This window comes from Dromaius novaehollandiae, chromosome 21 (assembly GCF_036370855.1).
Source record: "Dromaius novaehollandiae isolate bDroNov1 chromosome 21, bDroNov1.hap1, whole genome shotgun sequence".
Taxonomy (NCBI): Eukaryota; Metazoa; Chordata; class Aves; order Casuariiformes; family Dromaiidae; genus Dromaius; species Dromaius novaehollandiae.
The window spans coordinates 5,437,530-5,457,740 of record NC_088118.1 but is presented as its reverse complement, the minus strand read 5'-3'; the positions used below and the strand labels follow the sequence as shown (position 1 = coordinate 5,457,740).

Below are 20,211 nucleotides of genomic sequence, written 5' to 3'. Positions count from 1 at the left end.
AAACGAGGAACATAAGGCACAGGAAGAGCTAAGCTTTTATGCACAGGATGCTTAGCAATAGAGAATGAGGCAGGCAACTCTTAGCATTTCTACCAGCATATTCCCAACAGTCCCTGCTATCAGCATTCTTCTTCTTCTCCCCTAACCAACAGCTGCTTCTGCTTGTGCCTTATAAGAGCTATGCTGGGCCTTTGTGCAAAAGTGCTCTGGCTCCACGGGGACCCCATCCTACCTGCCTTCCCCCTCCCCATGCGCAGTGAGGCTCAGAGGGCCCTCGCACACCTCTAGCCTACACAGCGCTATTCTGGCAGAGAAAAAAGCAAGCACAAAGCAGCTGTATGTCCCTCCTTTTTCAGAGTGCAGATCAGCCCCAGAAACTAATGGAAAGCCTTAGAAATACAAGGCCATCCCTGACTATGATTGCTGGCTGGTAATGAATAACGGCCTCTCTAAGTTATTCAAGGGCCTCAAAGAGCTCTATGGAGATAAATAAATCCACTTTTCTGATTACAGAAAGATCTCTCCAGACACAGACTGATACACTGGGCAATGTCTCCTAGTTTAGTGTCTGTGCTACCCATATGCAGGTCTCTCTCAGCATCTCCAGGTGTGGGATCAGAATGGAGAATATGACACTCACTCAACATCGTTAAATTATGCTTAGTTACTGCAGAGTCTAACAGAGTTCTGCAAAGCAGTGGCTTCTAACTCAACATTATTCAATTAGTCCATTTTGCTGATTACCATCTGGGTCACTGTTGTCAGGGTTACAGCTGGCTCAGTATTCACCCATAGATCATATTTGAAAATACACCTGGGGAAACAGGGATATTAAAAAATAACAGACCTCAAATGTAACATCATCTCTACACATTCCCAGAGCTGCTTTCCTGATCCTAGAGTGAAGTTCAGTTCATTAATTTTGTCCATCTTAAAATACATACACACACATGTACTCCTGTGCTCTCTGAGAATGAATGCGATGCAGGGGAGGATGGCCTGAGTAACTTCACTTCTCATACAGTTTGTTTATTATGTACAGGTGTGAACACAAATCTACTGATTTCAAGGGATTGTGTCTGCTTGTGCAAAACCAATAAAGTCTGAGGGATTGTGAGACTTTGTGTAAACAGGAGATCCAGAGTACCTATGGATAAAAGTGTGTGACTGCATTTGTGATTCTAAAAACACATGCTGTAACTGTGTGCAAACACACGAGAAAGAGAGAAAGGAAAGTATGAATATTTATATCTTGAGTGTTACTGCTTATGAACTTGGGATTGCATGTCTGGCTGCATGTGCAAGCCAGAAGGCATGTGTCCATGACAGCGTGCATGTTGGGGAGATTTAACCTGCATGATTCTCTTCATAAGATTGTAAAAATACATGTAAGTATGATGGGGGCGGGGGGGGAGACGGACAGGGACAGAGAGAGACTGGCATGTGTGATTCTGGGACTGTGCGATTGCATGCCGGGTGCCACTGGGCATGTGTGACTGTGTAATAAGTGCATTTGCTAAGCAGCAGGCAAAGGAGGTCAGTTTGGGACAAGCCAGTTGCAAAAATAGGATCATGCGTTGGCCAGAGATCCAAGTGGCAAGAGCACTGAAATCACTGCAGTTGAAACCCAAATAAGCCCATGTCATGTAAGCACAAAGGGTTTGCAGCTGAGCCTTGGCGTGAATTACTCTCCAGCCTGTGGTCACAGGGAGTGCGTGCAGCAGTCATGTGAGCACTGATTGCATTATACTCCGGAGAGAGGGTGAACTTCCAGACAAGTCATTTGTTTTCTAAAAAGGCTAAATCCTTATTTCCTCTGAGATATACCACTGGCCTGCAGTTCCCAAGGTCTAAGCAAAACCATCAGTCACAGTCAACTGGGCCGGGACTGCAGGAAAGTGGCGTTTTGTATCTTTCAGAGACAAGTAGGTACATAGGGAGGGATTGCTGAGCTGGTAGAAAGGCAATTGCGCTAAACAAATGCATAATGGAAAGATGTAAACTGGCCTCTATTTCACTTTCAAGGAGAGGACAAGCCAGCTATTTACTGCCCTAGGACAGAACCTCCTTCTTCACTGTCTATAGATGTGAGAGCCAAGGACCATAATGGGAGATACAGCAGGAGCAATAAATGCAAATCAGGTGGCACTTCCCCAAGCGTTCAGTGCTTGCCTGACTGTGTTTTGGAACTGATTTACAGCACAACAGAACTGGACAAACACTGAGCATGTGTGAAATATCCCATCAATTAATCGCTCTCTTATGCTCCTGTCTGTCCAGGGAAGCTTACACTCTAGATGAAATGGACCTGTGAATTTAAAGTGCAGGGTCAAGACAAAAATCCAACTGATAGGAAAGTCCAAAAATCTATGAGGGTGTCTGAGCACTGGAACAGGTTGCCCAGAGAGGTTGTAGAGCCTCCATCCTTGGAGATATTCAAAAGTCATCTGGACAGGGTCCTGGGCAACCTGCTCTAGGTGACTCTGCTTGAGCAGGGGGGTTGGACTGGATGGTCTTTAAAGGTCTCTTCCAACCTGAACCCATTTTGTGATTCTGTGAATGGGGTGATACAGACAGCTATGACAGTTTTGTTTTTCTGGGAACCTGTTTGCAACTGGCTAATCCAGTTTCCCAGCTGCTGTGTGCCACACAAGTAGCCTAAGTTGCTAGAGCATGGCTGAGATTCTAGCCCAGTTTCCAAATAATATGTCTCATAAACAAAAACCTAAATCACTTCATCCACCATTGAAATGCAGCTAGTTTGGGTGGAATAGGACAGCTATTTAAGGATGATGCTACGGTCTGAGATAGGAAGTGAAAGGAACTGTAACTTGCGCAAATCCAGCGGGAATAATGATAGGAAGAATATTAGTCTGCAAATAGGAAGGTGTCTCAGATCACAAATACTCGGATGTTCACTTTTATATCTAATCCAAACAGCAGTCACTGATATCACCCTGTGTTACCATACTCCTTTGCCAAGGACGTGATTAGAGACACTTAATACACTGACGCTCTTGTTGAACAATACCCTTTCTTGCAGTACAGTAGCGGTTTTTCTGAGAAGTCCCAGCCAGAACACTGATCAAACCCAGCCTGCCCAGGTCGATAACAGCAGCACCACATAGAAGTCTGTCTCGTGTACTAATTCTGCCTCTTTCTGTCCTGCACCATGAGCTCATCGGTAAATAGCTAAGCAGAAACTTGATTACGAATGTGAAAAAGAAGATTTTCTCCTCTAGAGGAAGATTTAATGCAGAGCTGTTTTAAGCTCCTTCCCACAACAGGTTTTCACAACTTGTTGCTTGAAATCACTCACACAGAAGGCTGTCAATCTAAACCCGCTGTGCTGCCCAATCCTGTTCCTGTTCCTCCCACTAATACATCAAACTATCTCACCATTCCAGCATCTCCGCAATGGTTTTAATAGCTGTTAAGGATTTATGCAGAGGTGACTCATGGTCAAACAAGAACAAGCAATTTGCAGACACTGTTGCAAGGAGACTATTGGAGAAGGCAGAGACCTCAGTTTATGTCATGAATGTTTGATTACTACCCTCTCACAACAGCCCCTCCAAACTAAAGGACAGTTAGCAAATGTCAGACTGAACGTGGAATACCTCTAGAGTGCTTGGAACCAGCAAAAAACTGTACTAACGGAGAACTAGAGAACTAACTCCGCTTTCTGTGAGTACTACCATCTTCTGATGAGGGCACCTAACACACTTATTCCCCCCCCCCACCCCCGGTTTTTCTGTTACCACTGATTTCAAAGCCACTTCATTTGCTGTTCCGACCATGTATGACCAGACGGAGCATATTTAGGACTCTTCAGAGATCTCTTCATCAGATTCCTGTCCATGCTCTACCTGACCACTGAATTTAATGAAACTTGCTGGAATGTAGTATTGTTGAGACCAGCATTCCACTGGTTGACATTGCCTTGATAATGATAAAATAAATCATGTACATGCTGGGTTTTCTTTTCTCCTTTGAAATGTAAACCTGTGGCTGTGTATAAAGAAGTAATTGCATCTGAAAAAAGAGAAATGGGACTGTGTAAAGTCAAGCTTTGAGAAGCTCTCAACACTGGCAGAAAAGCCTGACACACACAAAAGAATTGATAGTGAGAAACAGAAGACAAAGGTGAACTGGAGAAAGAGTTGTACAGGTCATTGGAATAGCATTGCAGGCAGAGGGATGAAAGGGCAGAATGAGAGAAAGGAAGCATATTAGAAAGACGTGTGCATTTATCTATGTACACGCATTTCTATAAATTTACCTACCCACACTTTGTCTTGTTTTTATATTCCCATCTGTCTCTATGTCAAAACTGCTTCTCTATTCTTTCTCTTTTAATCTCTCATTTCTCTCTCCCTCCGCTCTTCTCTGTTTCTAAACTTGCTGTTCCAGTGCTTCTCTGCTTCCAGTGAGTAGTGTTTCTCACTCCTCTCATGCATTAAACCCATCACAAGCCACATTTATAGCTATCTGGACACAGTGAAATTCCAGTTCTCTGGTACATAAACAATCATTTCCTTTCATGTAATCTCAAGATTATTCATTTCAAAGGGAGTGAAATAAAATACAATCGATTTTTATAAATGCTAAGATTTTAAAAATAAATGAACTGGGTGCAATAGGACTTTATTAAAATACAAAGAGATTAGAAAGGTCTCATTCCCTTCAATTATTAACAATGTACTTGTTCTGCAGAAAAGTACCCATGAAAATTTAAAACACATGAAAATGGTTGTTCACTTAAAACTGCTCAGTTAATCTGTGAGGAATGTTTTATTCAGAGGCATTAAATGAATACTGCAAGGTCTGATATGTGATAATCCATCATTCATGTGGCACAAACATGGAAATCAATAAAATGCTGTATCAAGAGGAGAGGTCAACATGATATCTTTGGGGGATTTCTGCACAGAAGGCTTGTTTTAATTCATGAGATGTCCAAAATCAATATCAAGTGATAGGTTTTACAAACTTGATGCTTTTTTGTTTTCTGTTTTCTGGGGTGTTTTTTTTTTGTTTTTTTTTCTTTAAAACCCGCAAACCTTCACTGGATTTGAAGGCTAAAATAGCATGAATTGATAGGAGAAAACTGTGCCTCAAAAGCTTCAGTATAAATTCTCACCAAAAGCAAGGACATGGCTTTTGGCATTGCATTTGGGAATGGCCAAATCACTGGGATTTTGGGATACCCCCTACAGAGTCATCCAAAAAAGAAACCTGGATCTGCATTACAGGTCATTTTGGATTTCACTCCAAAAAGAAGTTCTCTCCTGTGCCACAGTAAGAGCAGTAAGTCACCTAGGAAACATGCATCTGGATTAGGGTCTGAAACTTCTCCTCTGTTTTCTGCAGCGAAATGTGGACCTTTGGGTTAGGAGTTCCCTTGCTAGCTACAGGTGTTATTAGCAGAACTGTGTTCACTGGTTTAGAGTTTGATCTCCCACTTGAACAACCTTCTTTTTAATGCTTTTATTGTTTGCATTAGAGTAGGGTCAAAAGACGCATCTGACACCAAGGCCTTGTTGTGTTAGCCCCCAGTGCATAAGGATGTCTCCTTTTGTTAGGAGAAAAAACAAAAGAATGCCAAAGCAGGGAAAAGAGCGGAAATCTAATATAAAGGAAAGTGTTTTGTACGTGGTGGCCATTGTACCAGTTAAGCTTTGAGTACAAGGGGTTCTTTTACCCGGTGTTGCTATTCCTAGGGCTAGGCAAAAGGTTTATTTATGTATTAATCTGAACAAAAGACCTCCTGTAAAAGACTGTTTCCTTATGATGCACAGTGTAAAATTGACAATGCTCAGAAAAGATGTGGCTAGGAATCAGCACAAGTCCACAAACTCAGAGGGTAGAACTAGAGAGATGTATTTGTCATGGTTATTACTTCCTCACTCTTTCCTTCCTTTCTATTTTTCTGCATTTACTCTGCTTTCGAAGGTGAGATTAAGCAAAAACTGGGCTGCTGATCTAAGCGCACAGATTAGTTTTATCTCTTAAGGATAAGGCTACTCAGCTCATGATAGTCTGTTATCTGTATCCGTAATGAGCAGAGATGTAACAGAGAATCATCAGACTGTAGTAAGTAGCCAAAGTGAATTGTAAGCAGCGTCTGTGCCTCTTTGTTTAGCTTGTTCTATGGTCTGATAATACCAGACTGGGTAAGAAGATGCCAAGTAACTCCCATTACAGCAAGGACACAAAGCCGCAGATCTGAACCACTGTAGCCAGCGGCAGAAGCAGTTGGCCTCAGCTACTCTGAGCCCCGGAAAAGAAAATAAAATGGTGAGCAGACACTCATTCTTTATCTTAATAACAATGATTGTATACAAATTGTATTTCAATAACAAAGGTTATTGAAATATGGACAATTTACCATGAGGTAAGCTACACTGAGAATGCACTGTGCATCCACTGCTCCATGAAAGTTGCTTTTATGCAAGCTCTTACCTCCCAGGAAATGGAAGATGAACCAAAGTGAATTATATCCCAGTGCGGGAGGCAGAGAGATAAATGACTTCTTGACCAGAAGCTACTGGATTCCTGCATCATATTCTTAGGTCTGTCACTGACTAACTTTGAGACATAAATAAGTATTTTTCATCTGATAGGGAAGAACAGAGTATAGATCAATCACTGCAGTCTTAGCTGAACTCCTCTTAAGGATGAGCAACGATAAGAAATACAGCTTTGATATAGAGGTGTCCCTAGATACCATATTTAATTCACTTATTTAAAACTTTTTGAGTTGTGATTATGGTAGCTGAGAAATAAAATTTCCCATTCTTTGCAAACAGGAGAGAGAAGCAGGAGGCCTCCATTTCTCTAACTATCCACAGGACTCCAGGCATACATAGTACCAATGCATCCACAGCACTAAGAGCGGCCTCCATGTATCACCGATGAACTAACTAAATGTTTTTATTAATTCATCACCTGCTTGTTTATTTGGCAATTCCTTCTCTAAGGGACTCCTCAAGATAAGCATAGAGATGAAGACAAACTATAGGCAATCCTCAATATGCAAGAAAATACAGTGTCTGTTCAAGTCTTTATGGAGATAACAATGGAAACAATAACTGTTATGTCAACCTGGCTTGGGGGAAGAGAGAACCAAGAAAGCAGATGACAACAGAAGGCAATAAGTGTTTGTTTTGCTTCTTCTGGGTTAGGCTGAACAGACCTGCATTGAGGTGGCTAGCTGGGTGAAACAGGCGACCTGGTAATCTGAACTTCCTGCTCAGGCATTTCATGGTCGTGTATACCTCAGTTCATAGAGTAATTTCTTTATGGTACATAAGAAGCCAGACACATGGCTTAAGTGCAAAAGCTACAGTGTTATTTGTAGGGAAGAAGCAGATTCTTCTGCAATTTCTCTGATCCAATTTTGAAACTGCTACCATGGCTCAACATTTCTCAGCACTGGCATTTAGAGAGTATGAACTGTCTGCTCTCCTGCAAATCCGGGCAGAGGAGCAGTATGGAGAAAGGAACAGCTAGAAGCACACAGGGCTTTTAAAAGTCTGTAACATCAGCTCTGGTTGATTAAAGGAGTGTTGATGTTAATCCCATCTTGTGCTTAATGAACTAACACAAATTGCATCAAGCGGTAGCTCTTTTTTGTAATGTGCTTACCCACGATACAAATCTCTGCAAGAAAAATAAAGCAAAACAATCATCTGAGGCATCCTCTTCCTCAACTTCTATCACAGAACTTGGAAGGTTAAAAGCAACACTGTTTCAGAGCTACCATTGAAACACTTCCTAGAGAGTGCTACATTCTTTCTTGTGATGAGGCGAAAGACATGCAACACGCTAGGAAATCAGAGAAAAATACAGACAAGAACTGTTTCAAAACTGTTTTCATAAGCTGTTTCAGAACACCCACTTCTTCAGCTTTTCTATGTGCTTTTAGTGAATCCTAGCCCTGGTGAGCGTCTCATCTTGTAAGGAAGCAGCTTCATCTAACTAGTGAGCCCAGGGTTTTGTCCTAACCTTTCATCATTTCTAGTATGTTTGTTGCCAGTCTATTCCTGGCTCTGTTTCTGACTTACAGCATGAATTTGGATACATTTATTTCATTCCTCCATACCTCAGCTTCCATTTCTGTAACATTTAACAAGCTGAAATCACTGACAGGTGTGGAGCACTTTGAAATCCCTGGATAAAAGTAAGAGACTGGCTTCTCCTATAAAAGATGACCAAATTTGTAAACAAATAAACCTCGGTTCAGATAACATACTGGAAAGATATTTGTAAGAGATAACAGAGCATTTATTTATAGAGCCATCAGAAGGCCAGATCTGGCTCTGTTGTAAATGGAAGCAACAGTCCATTTCCTTGGGCTCTGGGCCAATTTATACAAAGGCTGACACATTATTAAAAAGAGAAAATATTCTATTTTCCATTTCTCAAGGAAGGCTTCTTCAGTGCCATATCCTTCTGCTTCTCTTTCCTTTTTTTTTTTTTTTTTTTTTTTTTTTTGCCATTGATCTGATACAGTTCTGTAATCTATTACCATGTTCTACAACTAAAGAATCTGATCCGAAAAAGATCAGGGAGAATTTCTGGTGCTTCTTGTGGCCTTTACAGAGGTCTTTTTTGTCACCTTTGGCACTGGACAGTGGTCCGGTTTTTTGGGTTTTTTTGTTGGCTTTGCCTCTGCAAGGAAATGTTTAGTTTTCTAAAGCCTGAACTGGTCCACTTTTAAGGCCAGTAGGGTGAACCATAAAGATCTGTGATCTGCAAGGTCTGACCAGCTAACCTAATTGTCACTAAACACAATAAAACACAAGCAGCTCGTTGAGCTAAAAATCTCTATTCCTCAGTACAGTGTGGCGGGTCAGCCTGAAAGGAATTAACCAAGGGTGTTTTGGCTCTCAGATTAGACTCAAGACCAAAAGTATCCAGTGGACAAGGACTGTTAATAAACACCCAGCTGCACTGGCTCTGTTAGCTCTCTCTTCATCAATTTCTGCCTACTTTTGCTGATGAAACTGCACTGGTAAATAATTTTAAGTCCATTAGACAAACATGAGACTCCATTATCCATCATGGCTTCTTTACCTGGGGATGTGAGACATGGCAGGACTTGGGGGAATTTTGCTGTTTTTCTTGGGCTAAAATACCAGCCTTTTGGAAGCAACTTGATAGCCTGGAGGAAGAAGGGGGCGTAGGCTGCCTTGAAGAGCCTTTTTCTTGCAAATCACTGCTTTGTACGTGCTTAGCGACGGGAGTGCCATCCACAGCTGTATGACAGCCCCCCTGCATTAGTTTGGTGACATCAGAGACCTGAAAATGCAGAGCGCTCCTCATTTTATATAGTGTCCAAAAGCCACCACCGAGGGCCTTTCTTCACTGAGAACCTAAGCATCTGACCTTGCAGTCAAAAGACTTTATTGCCATATAAAAGCGTACAAGGGGAAGCAGAGCATTCCCATCCTGCACAGCTGCTGTGTGGACCTGAAAGATATCCAGGGCTGAGCTAAGAAGGAGGTGCATCAATCCCTTCAGAAAATAACAGAATAGGCACTCAGAAGCAACTTGTTCCTACAGCTTCTGCAGTTTTGTTAAAGCCCTCATAATTTTTCCAAGCACTCCTACTGCAGTGCAGGTCATTCAGTCTGGTCAATAAATGTCTAGAAAAACCCAGCCTGATAGCATCATATTGCCATAGTGAGATCCCTCTGCTTGCTTCAGGGAGGGTTTTTCCAGTTATTTTCTTATTGAAAAATAATAATACTGCACAATGTTTGCAGATTGAAGGAATCTCTCTGCCAATTCAGTCAACCTAAGCAAATCCAAACTACCCATCCATATGCAGAGATATTCAGGAACCCACCTGAGAGCCAGAAAGTGACAAAGTAATAATTTTCTGATGTGAAAAGATGTTGCTGTGAACAAGGTTAGCTGAAAGGATTCATCTTCACTGAGCAGTATTTTACTCGTGGGGTTTTCAAGGTTAGGGACTGGACCGCCTGGACACTGTATCATTTTTATCATGGTACTCCTTCATTTTTTGTTTTACTGTTGGCACTTGCCTCTTTCCCCTCCCTCCCTTTCAATTTTCAACCTTTTCATAATGATGCTGATTTATTTGGCCTTTCCAGCCCTCTCTCCCTCCTTTCCTCCTCTCCACAGGAAGACTGAATTTAAAGAACTGGAACTGTTTCTATACTGGACAGGAGGGTTGTGCACTCAAAATTGGTTAGTGATTCAGAAGAGCTCAGATGCTATGGTAACAGAGGACACACAGGTTTTCAGACAGACGCAATAGCTGTCATTTTCTTTTCACCTCCTTGTCTATACACCTCCTTCAGCAAAGGCTGCCTTTGAATTTTGGTTTCAGGCAAACCCCAGTTTTAAAAGCAAACAGGTTCATACCGCTACTTCTTGTTGTATATTCTGGGGGACTTTTTTGCTAGGTGGTATGCCCAAGTTATCAGACATTGCAAATGTCATAAGGTTTAATTTACTTCTCCATAAACAAAACTGAGAATCCCATAGAATTTCAATGATTTTTTATATGAACTGATTTTCTTCAAAATCAAATCTAATGGGTAAATTCCATGTAGCCTGGGATTCCACTGGGAGCTCACTGCACAGCTACTGTATGAATAAGCATCTTTCATTCTGTACAGAACACACACACATTTTCAATGCTTTTACTGCTTTTTATGTGCATCAGAAGATTTTAAGAATGACTCTAAAGAAAGTAAGACTTGGCTGAAAAAGGAAAGCAAACCATAGGTCAACCTATTTGTTCTGAACTTTTAGCCGACAAGAAAGTATGAACATTTAACCCCTTCCAGTGTCATTACCCGATCAACCTCTGAAAGAGATGCTCCACTGAAGGTGGTAACTTACACTATCATCAACATTACTTTCTATTCCTAGTCCTTATGCCTTGTAACAGCGTTGCCTGTCTGGCTGCTCGAGAGTGCATGGAGAGCATTTTATTGAGCTAACAGCAAGCTGAGTTTTCCAAAGTTCAGTTAAAATTCAAAGAGATTCACAAGCAGAATAACAACTTTTTAAAAATGTTATCTGAAATTTCTCAACAAATAAATTAATTTACACGCTCACCTAACTTTGCTAGGGACCTTCTGAGTCCCTCAGTTTTCCTCAGCCTTCTTTGTAAATCCTTCTCATGTCAGTTTTGATGATGTTCTCGGCCTAGCTGTTAACTGAATCCCTCTGAACTTTGGCTACGCTCAGAACCTCAATACTGAGTGAGCTGAAGTCTCAAAATTCTCCTTCAGCCTCTGCAATGGGATTAACCAAACTGCATATAAATCCCCAGACCCCTGTGCTAAGCACTCCTCTACATATTTTGGAGAAGAGTGAGTTAAAAATCCAGAGCTGAAATTCCAGTCTTGTATGTTTGCTATTGAGTAGATTGACTGCTTGGGATAATTCCTCCGAATTGAAATGCACTAACCCAGGGATGAACCTAGCCTACAAGCCATACAACACTGTGCACTGTAAATCCCCCTTCTCATTTCTTGCTCTGGCTCCACAATATTTATTGTCTGGGTTAGCAAAGCAAGGAGCAGCGTCACATGTTCACGACACAAATATGCTGTCAGGGAGCCTTATGTCTGATGGCCTGGTTGGCTGGAATGGAGACTTAGACATTAGCAGCTCTTATCTAAAAGGAGAGTGAAAGCTCCATTTCCACGATAGAAGACATAATATTGAAATGATCCATCACACCTGGTGTACTCCGATGACTTTATCAATGAGAGAGACAGGCAACAGGTTGCCCAGTTCATAGCATTTGAAGCAACAAAGCTGAGAAGTAAATCCTCAGGCTATCGGATCCCCTTTGCTGGACAGAGGAGACGCCATACTTCTGCAAGGGTTGTACAGAATATTTCTTCACGCTATTTGAATCACAGTACAATACATCTCTGATGACCAGAGCAAAACAGACAGATGGACAGAGAAAGAAAGACTAAATCTTGAATACCTGAACTAAAATAGAAAAACTTCCTATCACTTCACTGTGAGATTCCTTGATAACATTTGCAAAGAAAAAACTGTACCTACATAATGTCAATAGTCAAGCTGTGGAGGACCTCTTAAGGGCTATAATTTTTCCCTTACTCTTTCTGCCCCTTTAACTTTTGTGGGCATTCCGCCCAACTGAGAATGCTTAGTTGGATCAGAAAATTCCCCCAAACTATTCTGATTCTTTTTATACCGAAGTATACAAAGCAAAGTCAGCTTATTTGCAGCAGTCAGACACTGACTGGTACATATTCAAAAAACAGTTAAATGTTCTCTGTCTCTGGTACTTGTCCATCTCCTCATTTGCCAGGGTTATTTCCGAGATATCTTTCACCTTGGCATCTAAGTACCACTTAATACATAAGTCCGAATCAGTCGGCGCATCAGCCAGTCCCAGTCACCGAACTGACCTCAGCAGAGAGCAAGTGTGGGTCAAGTACGCTGATATCCAGAAGCAGGGGGTTACACTTCAACACATTTACATTTCCATGAAGTGAATCTTGTCTGGACAGCTGATAAAATGCTTTGGAATCCTTCAGGATGAAAGCTGCCACGGAACCCTGGGAAAACTCTCTTTGCTGCCTTGTGGTGCCCTATATTCTTTTTGAAGTCCTGCTAAATCTCTAGTATTAAACAGAATTATACTGGGCATCATTGCAAGCTGACGCTAACATTTTTAATTCTTCACATTCTAATTCCTCACCTGCCATATCTGTTGGTTGGTTTGTTTGTTTAATTAGTTATAATGGAAGTCCGAGTTGGGACTCTGTCATCTATGAGCATGACAAATCAGCGTATCTGTAATGAAAATGACAACAGCTCATCTTTTAGAATGGAATGGTTGACACCCACCATATTTAAATATTGAGTGACAGACCCCATAATCACACAGCAGTATTTATCTAACTACTCCCGAGTCCCTGTTCTATATCCTTCTGTCCTGAGCCATGTCAAAACCATTCTATAAACTGATTTCTGATTAAATCTACTATGGCTGATTTAACTGTATCAAATTTTCAACTACCTATCAGACTTCATTAAAGCTCAGTGTACCACAGACCAAGGGCCCTACAAGCAGGTTATAAATGTGGGTACTGCCATACTAACTGGACCATGTCAACCTACCTTACATCTTCTTGCTGACAACGGCCAGGATTTAGAAACAAATACAAGAAAATAATAACAGGAAGTTACAGATAAACTGTCCAGGGGATAAGCATCTTCCTGAGTGCTGCCATTTGGATGCTCTCTGATAACCGAAGGTACAATACTGATACGGTGACAAACTCTGAAAGAAGTCCTATTCTCTCTACAGGGAGCAATGAACTGTCTGCCAGGACTCTGGTGTGATATGGCTGGAAGAGTAGGCTGTCAATAATATCTGAAAATTGCTATTGGCTAGTTCTCAAAAACAGATGCTCTCTAGTCTAAGTGGGAATTGTTTAGCTCAATATTATTGTCATCATTTATCCAGCAAGGGAAAAGAATTACTAGGTTGTACAAAGGAGGCCTACAGCAGTGTTCACTTCTGTCTTCAAATCACACACATGTAACAGTTACACCTCCTTTTGGTTTGTCCCCTCACTGGTTAGAGCTTCAGCTGGTGAGCTGGGAACTGTAAGATCTACTCAAGGCTGTGCCACTCAGGAACCATGCCTTAGCCTCCACATACCTCTGTGTAAAAATGAGGACAATGCTTATCTCAGTCACAGGGGGTTGATGAGGATCCTTAATTTAGTTAAATAATTAGGACTAGATCTTTCCCTTTTGTACCACAGGCAGATAAATCTGAAGTTATTATTATTTTCATCAGCCCAAACCCTAAGTAAGCATTCTGTGATGAAACTTCATGTTGCGCTAACTATGGTAAAGTCAGTGGAGTTACCAGGCAGGCAATATGGCCTTACATTCGGCCCTGATGCTGAGCAGTCCCAGGCCTCTGCACGCACTGCCCGCAATCCAGGCTGCTCTGCGCGTGGTGAGGTCCTACACAAAGTATTTGTTCCCCTGCATCTGCCTTCATTGCCAAAATAATTCTGCTCATTTGGCATGACCTTCTCCAAGGCCGGCTGGCTATTTGGAACCTTTTCTACTTTTCAGTAGAGAAAGCATTAAAGGAAAGAAAGAGGTATTTGCAAACGCCAGTGTTTTCTGAGTTGCCTGAGTTCCCCCAGCACCAAGGTGTATGCGTGCAGATACCTAGGTTTCCCCAGCGTTCCCTCCAGTGACTACACTCAGCACTTTTCTAGCACAGAGCCAAGGATTATTCTAGTGGAATTACAAGAGACGAGGCAACTCTGTCTCTGCAGAGAAAACAATTTCACAGAAGACTAAACTAAGTTAGGACGGGAAGCAGCGACACAAAGGCAGTGAAAAAGAAGCTGATCTCTCCTTGGCTTGCCAGAATGACGAGCCAATTAGCATGGACCAGCATCCACGGTATTTTTTAAAGGACAGAAAGGCATGGAAGCGTGAGGTGATTTGATTCCACATAACTTTCTTTGCCAGCTTAATTACCATTGTATCTCCAGCCATCCCCTTCCTGGGCACTTTATTCTTAATGTTGCTTTTCAGTGGTCCCAGAGAAAGCTTATTCTGCTTAGAGGAAGGAATGGGACGGCATCCAGAGAGCATGGCACACAGGTACTGGGGGAAGCAGGAACTGGGAAGCCTGTGCATCTCGGTTACTAATTCTACAGATGATTTTGGATAAAATACATGCTCTTCGTACTTAGGCATCTGAATGAGGGAAAGCATGGGCTTTGCTGTGGTTTTGTGGAATCGAGACCAACAGGAAACCAGACAAACAAAGGTGGAAAACAAACTGTTGTAAAAGAGATAGCAAGTATTTGCCCGAGTATTTGCCAAAAGAGACTGATCAAATATCCTGCTTCTATATTGCACACATGACCTCTCAAAGGACAAGTTTTGAAAACTGAAGAGAGTCTTCTGGATTTCCAGCTCAAGGGATGCATGACACCAATAACCTAAATATAGAGGTAAATATGTGAATCATTTATTTTGGCCTTAGCACCTGTGATTCAGAGGGCCTAAGACAGCAGCCTACAGCTCCACATTATTATCCCAAGGCTGTACTCCAGCTCCAAACTGCCTATCATTTATGCTTTGCAAACACAGGAGGGAGGTAGCTGCAGGCTTCACTCATTCTCCAGAAAACTCCTGAGGCAAAACTCAAATCCTAGCAGAATACCCATAGCTCCATGTAAGCTGGACGCATCAGCCTGGTCAGGGCAGTCAGACCACAGCACGGTAACGCTGTGGATGGTAAGTGCGCGCATCACAGTCCTCAGCTCACTTAAACCTGACCAGGGACATTTCAACCGGCTGTACAGCCTAAGCCTGATTCCTTCAGGTAGTTATTGTAGATGACTACAAACACCCAGAGATTAAATTCTCAGCATCTAAAAATGCTTAAAGAAACCTTAAGTGAATAAACTCCCTCCATATCTGGAAGGGGAATCAACGGTGTCATAGGGTAGGCGACAGAAAAAGAAACACACTGTTTTCCGTCTCCATTGCAGACATTACAGGCATGATTTACATATATAAAGTTTGTATAAATGGGTGGAAAACTAGACCCAGAAGACTGCATCTTACCTTAGGTCCGTGTAAATTAGGAGTAACTCCAGAGAAATCAATGAAGTGTGAAACAAACGTAAGAAAGAAGTCTGGCTTCTGGTATTTGTTTTTTCTTTCTTTCTTCTTTCCTTAATTCTATGAAGTGAAATACATTTGAAGAAGCACCTCACTTCTCTGGGGTTCACACTGCAATGATGTGAAGCTGGAACGCTTTTCTTGTGTGTGTACATAGAGCATAAAATAAAGCTCTGAAATGGTAAGTTATATAACAATGGATGACCTACAATGACAGAGAGAGACCAGGAAACGGAAAAGAGGGGTCTATGCCGAGGCCTTCGGCAGAGATGTTTTCTGCTTGTACTGATTGTACCATACTCTGCCCAGTGAGATCCTGCTCAGAGTCACCCTCTTCTACAAAGGGAAGGCAGTGCTACCTGGGGGACAGAGTGCTCTTCTACAGCTCAAGAGACCTGAGCTTTTTTTAAATTTCTGTCTTTGGCCTGCTTGGTTTGTGCAAGTTAAACCTTCCTCAGTTTCTCCATTTGGAGAATGGATCGTGATAATGATCCTGACCTTTATAAAGCTGTTTGCAGTAGGTGGACAGAACATTCACTGTAAGAGTTTGGTAGTACCACTGTAATACAAATAACGGAAGTAACAACAAGACGTTTTGTTTTCCTCCCTTCCTGACCTTCCTCCCACACACCATTCATGCCAGACTCTCTCTCTGCTCTCAGCTCTCACAGCTTATCAGTTTCTAGCCAGAGACACTAACAACAAAAATAAAACACATGCAATCGCTCTCTCTTCTCCCCTCCCACCATGCTTTCACTGCAGGAGACAAAGATCGATATTTGAAATGTACATCTCCACCTCTCTTTCCGAGCTGTGACGCTTGCTAGCAAAGAAAAGGTTGTGATGAGGCTCTAGTGCCATTGCTCACAGATTTGATTGATGATGACTGTGCTGGAGACTGGAAGAAGATTGGTTTCTGGGGCTGACTGATAAAGTCTATCATGCAGCATGAAACAGCTGGAAAGAAAAATAATGGACCATCTGATTCCTTCTAACAGTGAATATATAGTGAGAAAAAGCTTACTGGATTTTTTTTCCCCCCCAATTAATTTGCAATTAAAGAAACTTGCTCTTAGATATGACTATCACTGTTGGACCAGTTTGCTAAGGCAATGGCACATTTCTGGGATATCACAGGAAGCCAGAAATACTCATTTCTGGGTTGGGTTAAAATCAGATGATTATATCAGGAGAGTGACTTCTTCCCCACGCCCTCACCTGCAAACAGATTTGCCATCACCAGTATTGCTATTGCTGGAGCTCAAAATAAAGGTTACACTCTCTGAATCTGTGTTTGTGCAAGGATTTCTGTCTTCATATGTCATCAACTGTAGCTTTTCTTTGGAGAGAGGACTGAATCAAAACCTAGAATCCATAACACACCTACAGATTTTGAAAACTTAAGATCTGGACTTAAATTTCCTCCCTGCTTTGCAGCTGCCTCTCATACATAAAATAGTGGAACAAAGAGTCTCCAAACGCTCACTGCCTGCTGAAAAAGGCAGTCACCCAGTACTTTCCTCACGGGTCTGGCAAATTTAGCAGAAGTAGCCCAGACACTGGCGGGACACATGTCCATATTACAGAAACTTCCAATTATTATAGAAGAAATCCTCCAAGCACTCTCAGCACAGGAAGAGAAGAGGCCATGATGAATAAACACTGCATTTACACCTCGCCCATGCAGCCCTAAGACAGAGATGCGCTCTGGTAAGAAAGCATGTACCATGACACCTTGTGAATACTTAGATTATTTTACTCTCCTGCAATGTTATTCTGATGCTTTTCTTTTTATTTTATCTTTTTTTTTTTTTTTAATTAAGAGTCCTGCTGTAGCTATTACAGCACTTCCTGGAAAGGACAGAGACACATTCTTGAGTGACGACAGCATGTCTTTTCAAAAGTCCATTTAGATAAGATTCTCAACATCAGATATTCATCCAAACTCCTTGGATAAAAGGCTGTTTCCACTGGACTTAAAACCTCCTCAAAACACCAGCAGGGCTGGGGAGTTACATGAGTTTTTAGTGTTTTAGCCAATAAATCAATGGAGGTTCTCTCTCACCAACAAGGTCCATCCGTCCCCTCCTTACAGGATGCAAGCTAGAACTACATAGTCTTGACTGATAATGGAAGTGGGGCGAGTCCCACTGGTGCTGTCCCAGCTCACCCCAATGCTACCACCATGCCTTCTAAACAAGGGTTCATGAACCAGCAGCAGCCAAGAAAACAAGAAGCAGAGGAGAACAGCACCAGTCAGGTGACGTGAAAGAACTCATTTATGGAGTTCACTTTCCCTGACAGGAGAGGGAAAAAAAAAAAAAAAAACATGAATTAATGATTGCATGGGAGACAGATAACTCTGCAATTGAGTTTTTAGTGTGTTTTCATGTATATTTCATAGACCTGTTTGCTTTCTTGATACTTAAACTCTTCATTCTTCTTAATCCTATTTTTTAGACTTCCTTAAGTGCCAGTTGCAGTCCTGATTTTAACTGGTAGGCTGGAGCACATGATCTGCCCTTCCACAGGTAACAAACCTGCATTGCAAAGGGGACAAAAGATGATCTTTCGACATTCTTTAAATTTGGGACAATAACATATGAGGTTCTTTGACCCGACAATGGAATTACTCGGACTCCATTGGGAGCGGTCACTTTATGTAGCAGAGAAGCAGAAGGGATTACAGAGAGAAATTGCAAATGTTGTTTTCTCACTTTCAAATTTACTTCTACAATGTAAAATTCTGCTGAAAAATCCTAACTGCACGTACAAACACACAATTAAATAGTCCCTGTGCAATGTTATAAGTGATCTCTCACCTAGCAATGTCACTGAAAAGGCCTTCAATTGCTCTGTCAATATTCAGTTTGCTGGAGCTGCTTCCAGCTGAGACATGGACTTGACAATTACAAATGGAAACAAAATTTCCATTTTGCCCCTGGACAGGGTGAACTCTAAGCAAATAGGAACTCAGTAGCTCTGTTGCACTCACAGCCTGAGAGATGCAAAAGCAGGAAGAATTATCAAAATCAACAAGAAACTAATCTCTTTAATCCTTGAAATTTTTAAACAAGTTTAAATAATTGATACAGTGTCAGAAGCAGCCTGAATCCATGGAGGGGAGATTAATATTAAATGAGAAAGCTTCTCCCTCTCTGGGATGGGAAAGGATGGCAGAATCATAAAACAAGTCCTCTGTACACCAGAGTTGGCATAAGGTAGGTAAAATGCAGGCAAAATTGCTGTTGTTGCTTCTTACCTCTGGATTTCAGGTACAATCAACAGTGGTGTGGTGAGGAGAAAGGAGGCCTGACAGCTCAGCCAACTTTGCTCTTACAGGAGATAGAAACCAGCAAACATCGGAAACAAAAGGAAAGGGCAAAGAAACTATCTGGAAAAAATCTACATTAATAGGTCGTTTTGCAACCCTGAGTTTTGCGGGCATTAAGGCTTGGCAGCATCCCACTTGCTCTCTCTCCCGCACTGCCCCACTTCCAGCGGACAATTTTTGGCTCTCCTCCTATGCGCAACCTTTTGCCATGTGTCAGGCTGAGAAGAGACTGAGACACCCACCACGCTGGCATCCCCGTGTAGCAAATCTGTTGACCGTGGCGTTCCGCCAGCCACTGAGAGACAATCAAAGCTGATGGCTCCAGATTGCTGTGTGATTGTTTCCCAGTGATGACCCCTCAAGAAGATATGGTGAGCTCTCTGAAGCCGGGCATATAGGAGGAAATGCAATTCATTAACCTTGCCTCGGGCAAGGCTGGCAACATGTACAACCCATAATATAAAATGGCAGCTACAATGGAAAATGGAAACGACCTCAGACAGAGCATGTTCCACTGTCCTAAAGCTTCACTTTTTCAGTTGCGTTAATTCAGATTAAATAGGGCATCTGTGTCCCTGTCTACAGAGGTATTTAGAGGCTCATACGCTGCTGAACTTAGCATTACTTCGACACCTTTGTGAGTCTGGATCTTGAGCATTATTCTTGCAAAACAATGGGATATGCTTAACGCTGAGAGGGTCACTGTTCATATCAAAGTCACTACATTGCTCACTCTTACCGGTCGTGACACTGCTCTGTCTTCGTATATGGTCCTCATCGCAGCTTTTCATGCAAGTTCAAAGTCAACAGCTCTGTCTTTGTCTCGCTTTTATCTCCCATCCAGAAGTAGGATCATTATCTTCAATATACCTATAAAAACAAGCAGTGTGAGATTACTTAGGAAAGAAGCAGCCTCTCTCTATGAGAGCCAGCAATGCCAGGTCAAACTAGCAGTTACAAATGCAGCAGAAGAAAGAGAAAGGAAACATCTATCAAAGCAGAATCCCAGCCTGATGCTCAGAAGACGTGCTGGAACGGTGCCTTGGAGGTCTGTGCCAAGCGGATGGGTTTCGCTAGGACAACGGGTGGGACCGTATGAAGGGTAACACTTCCCTTTTTATGTCATTTAAGCAGACCGAGTTATATTAACCTCCTCCCAAGGTACCTAACAAGGA

General features: G+C 42.0%; 1 long non-coding RNA gene across 1 annotated transcript in view; it reads right to left on the bottom strand.

Moving 5' to 3' along the window:
* Nucleotides 1-19,894, bottom strand: part of LOC135330448 (uncharacterized) — a 40,587-nt gene extending 20,693 nt beyond the window's left edge. Inside the window, exon 1 of the long non-coding RNA XR_010392458.1 lies at nucleotides 19,776-19,894. This is a non-coding gene — a long non-coding RNA (uncharacterized LOC135330448). The remainder of the gene's footprint in view (nucleotides 1-19,775) is intronic.
* Between the last annotated feature and the right edge of the window lie 317 nt (nucleotides 19,895-20,211).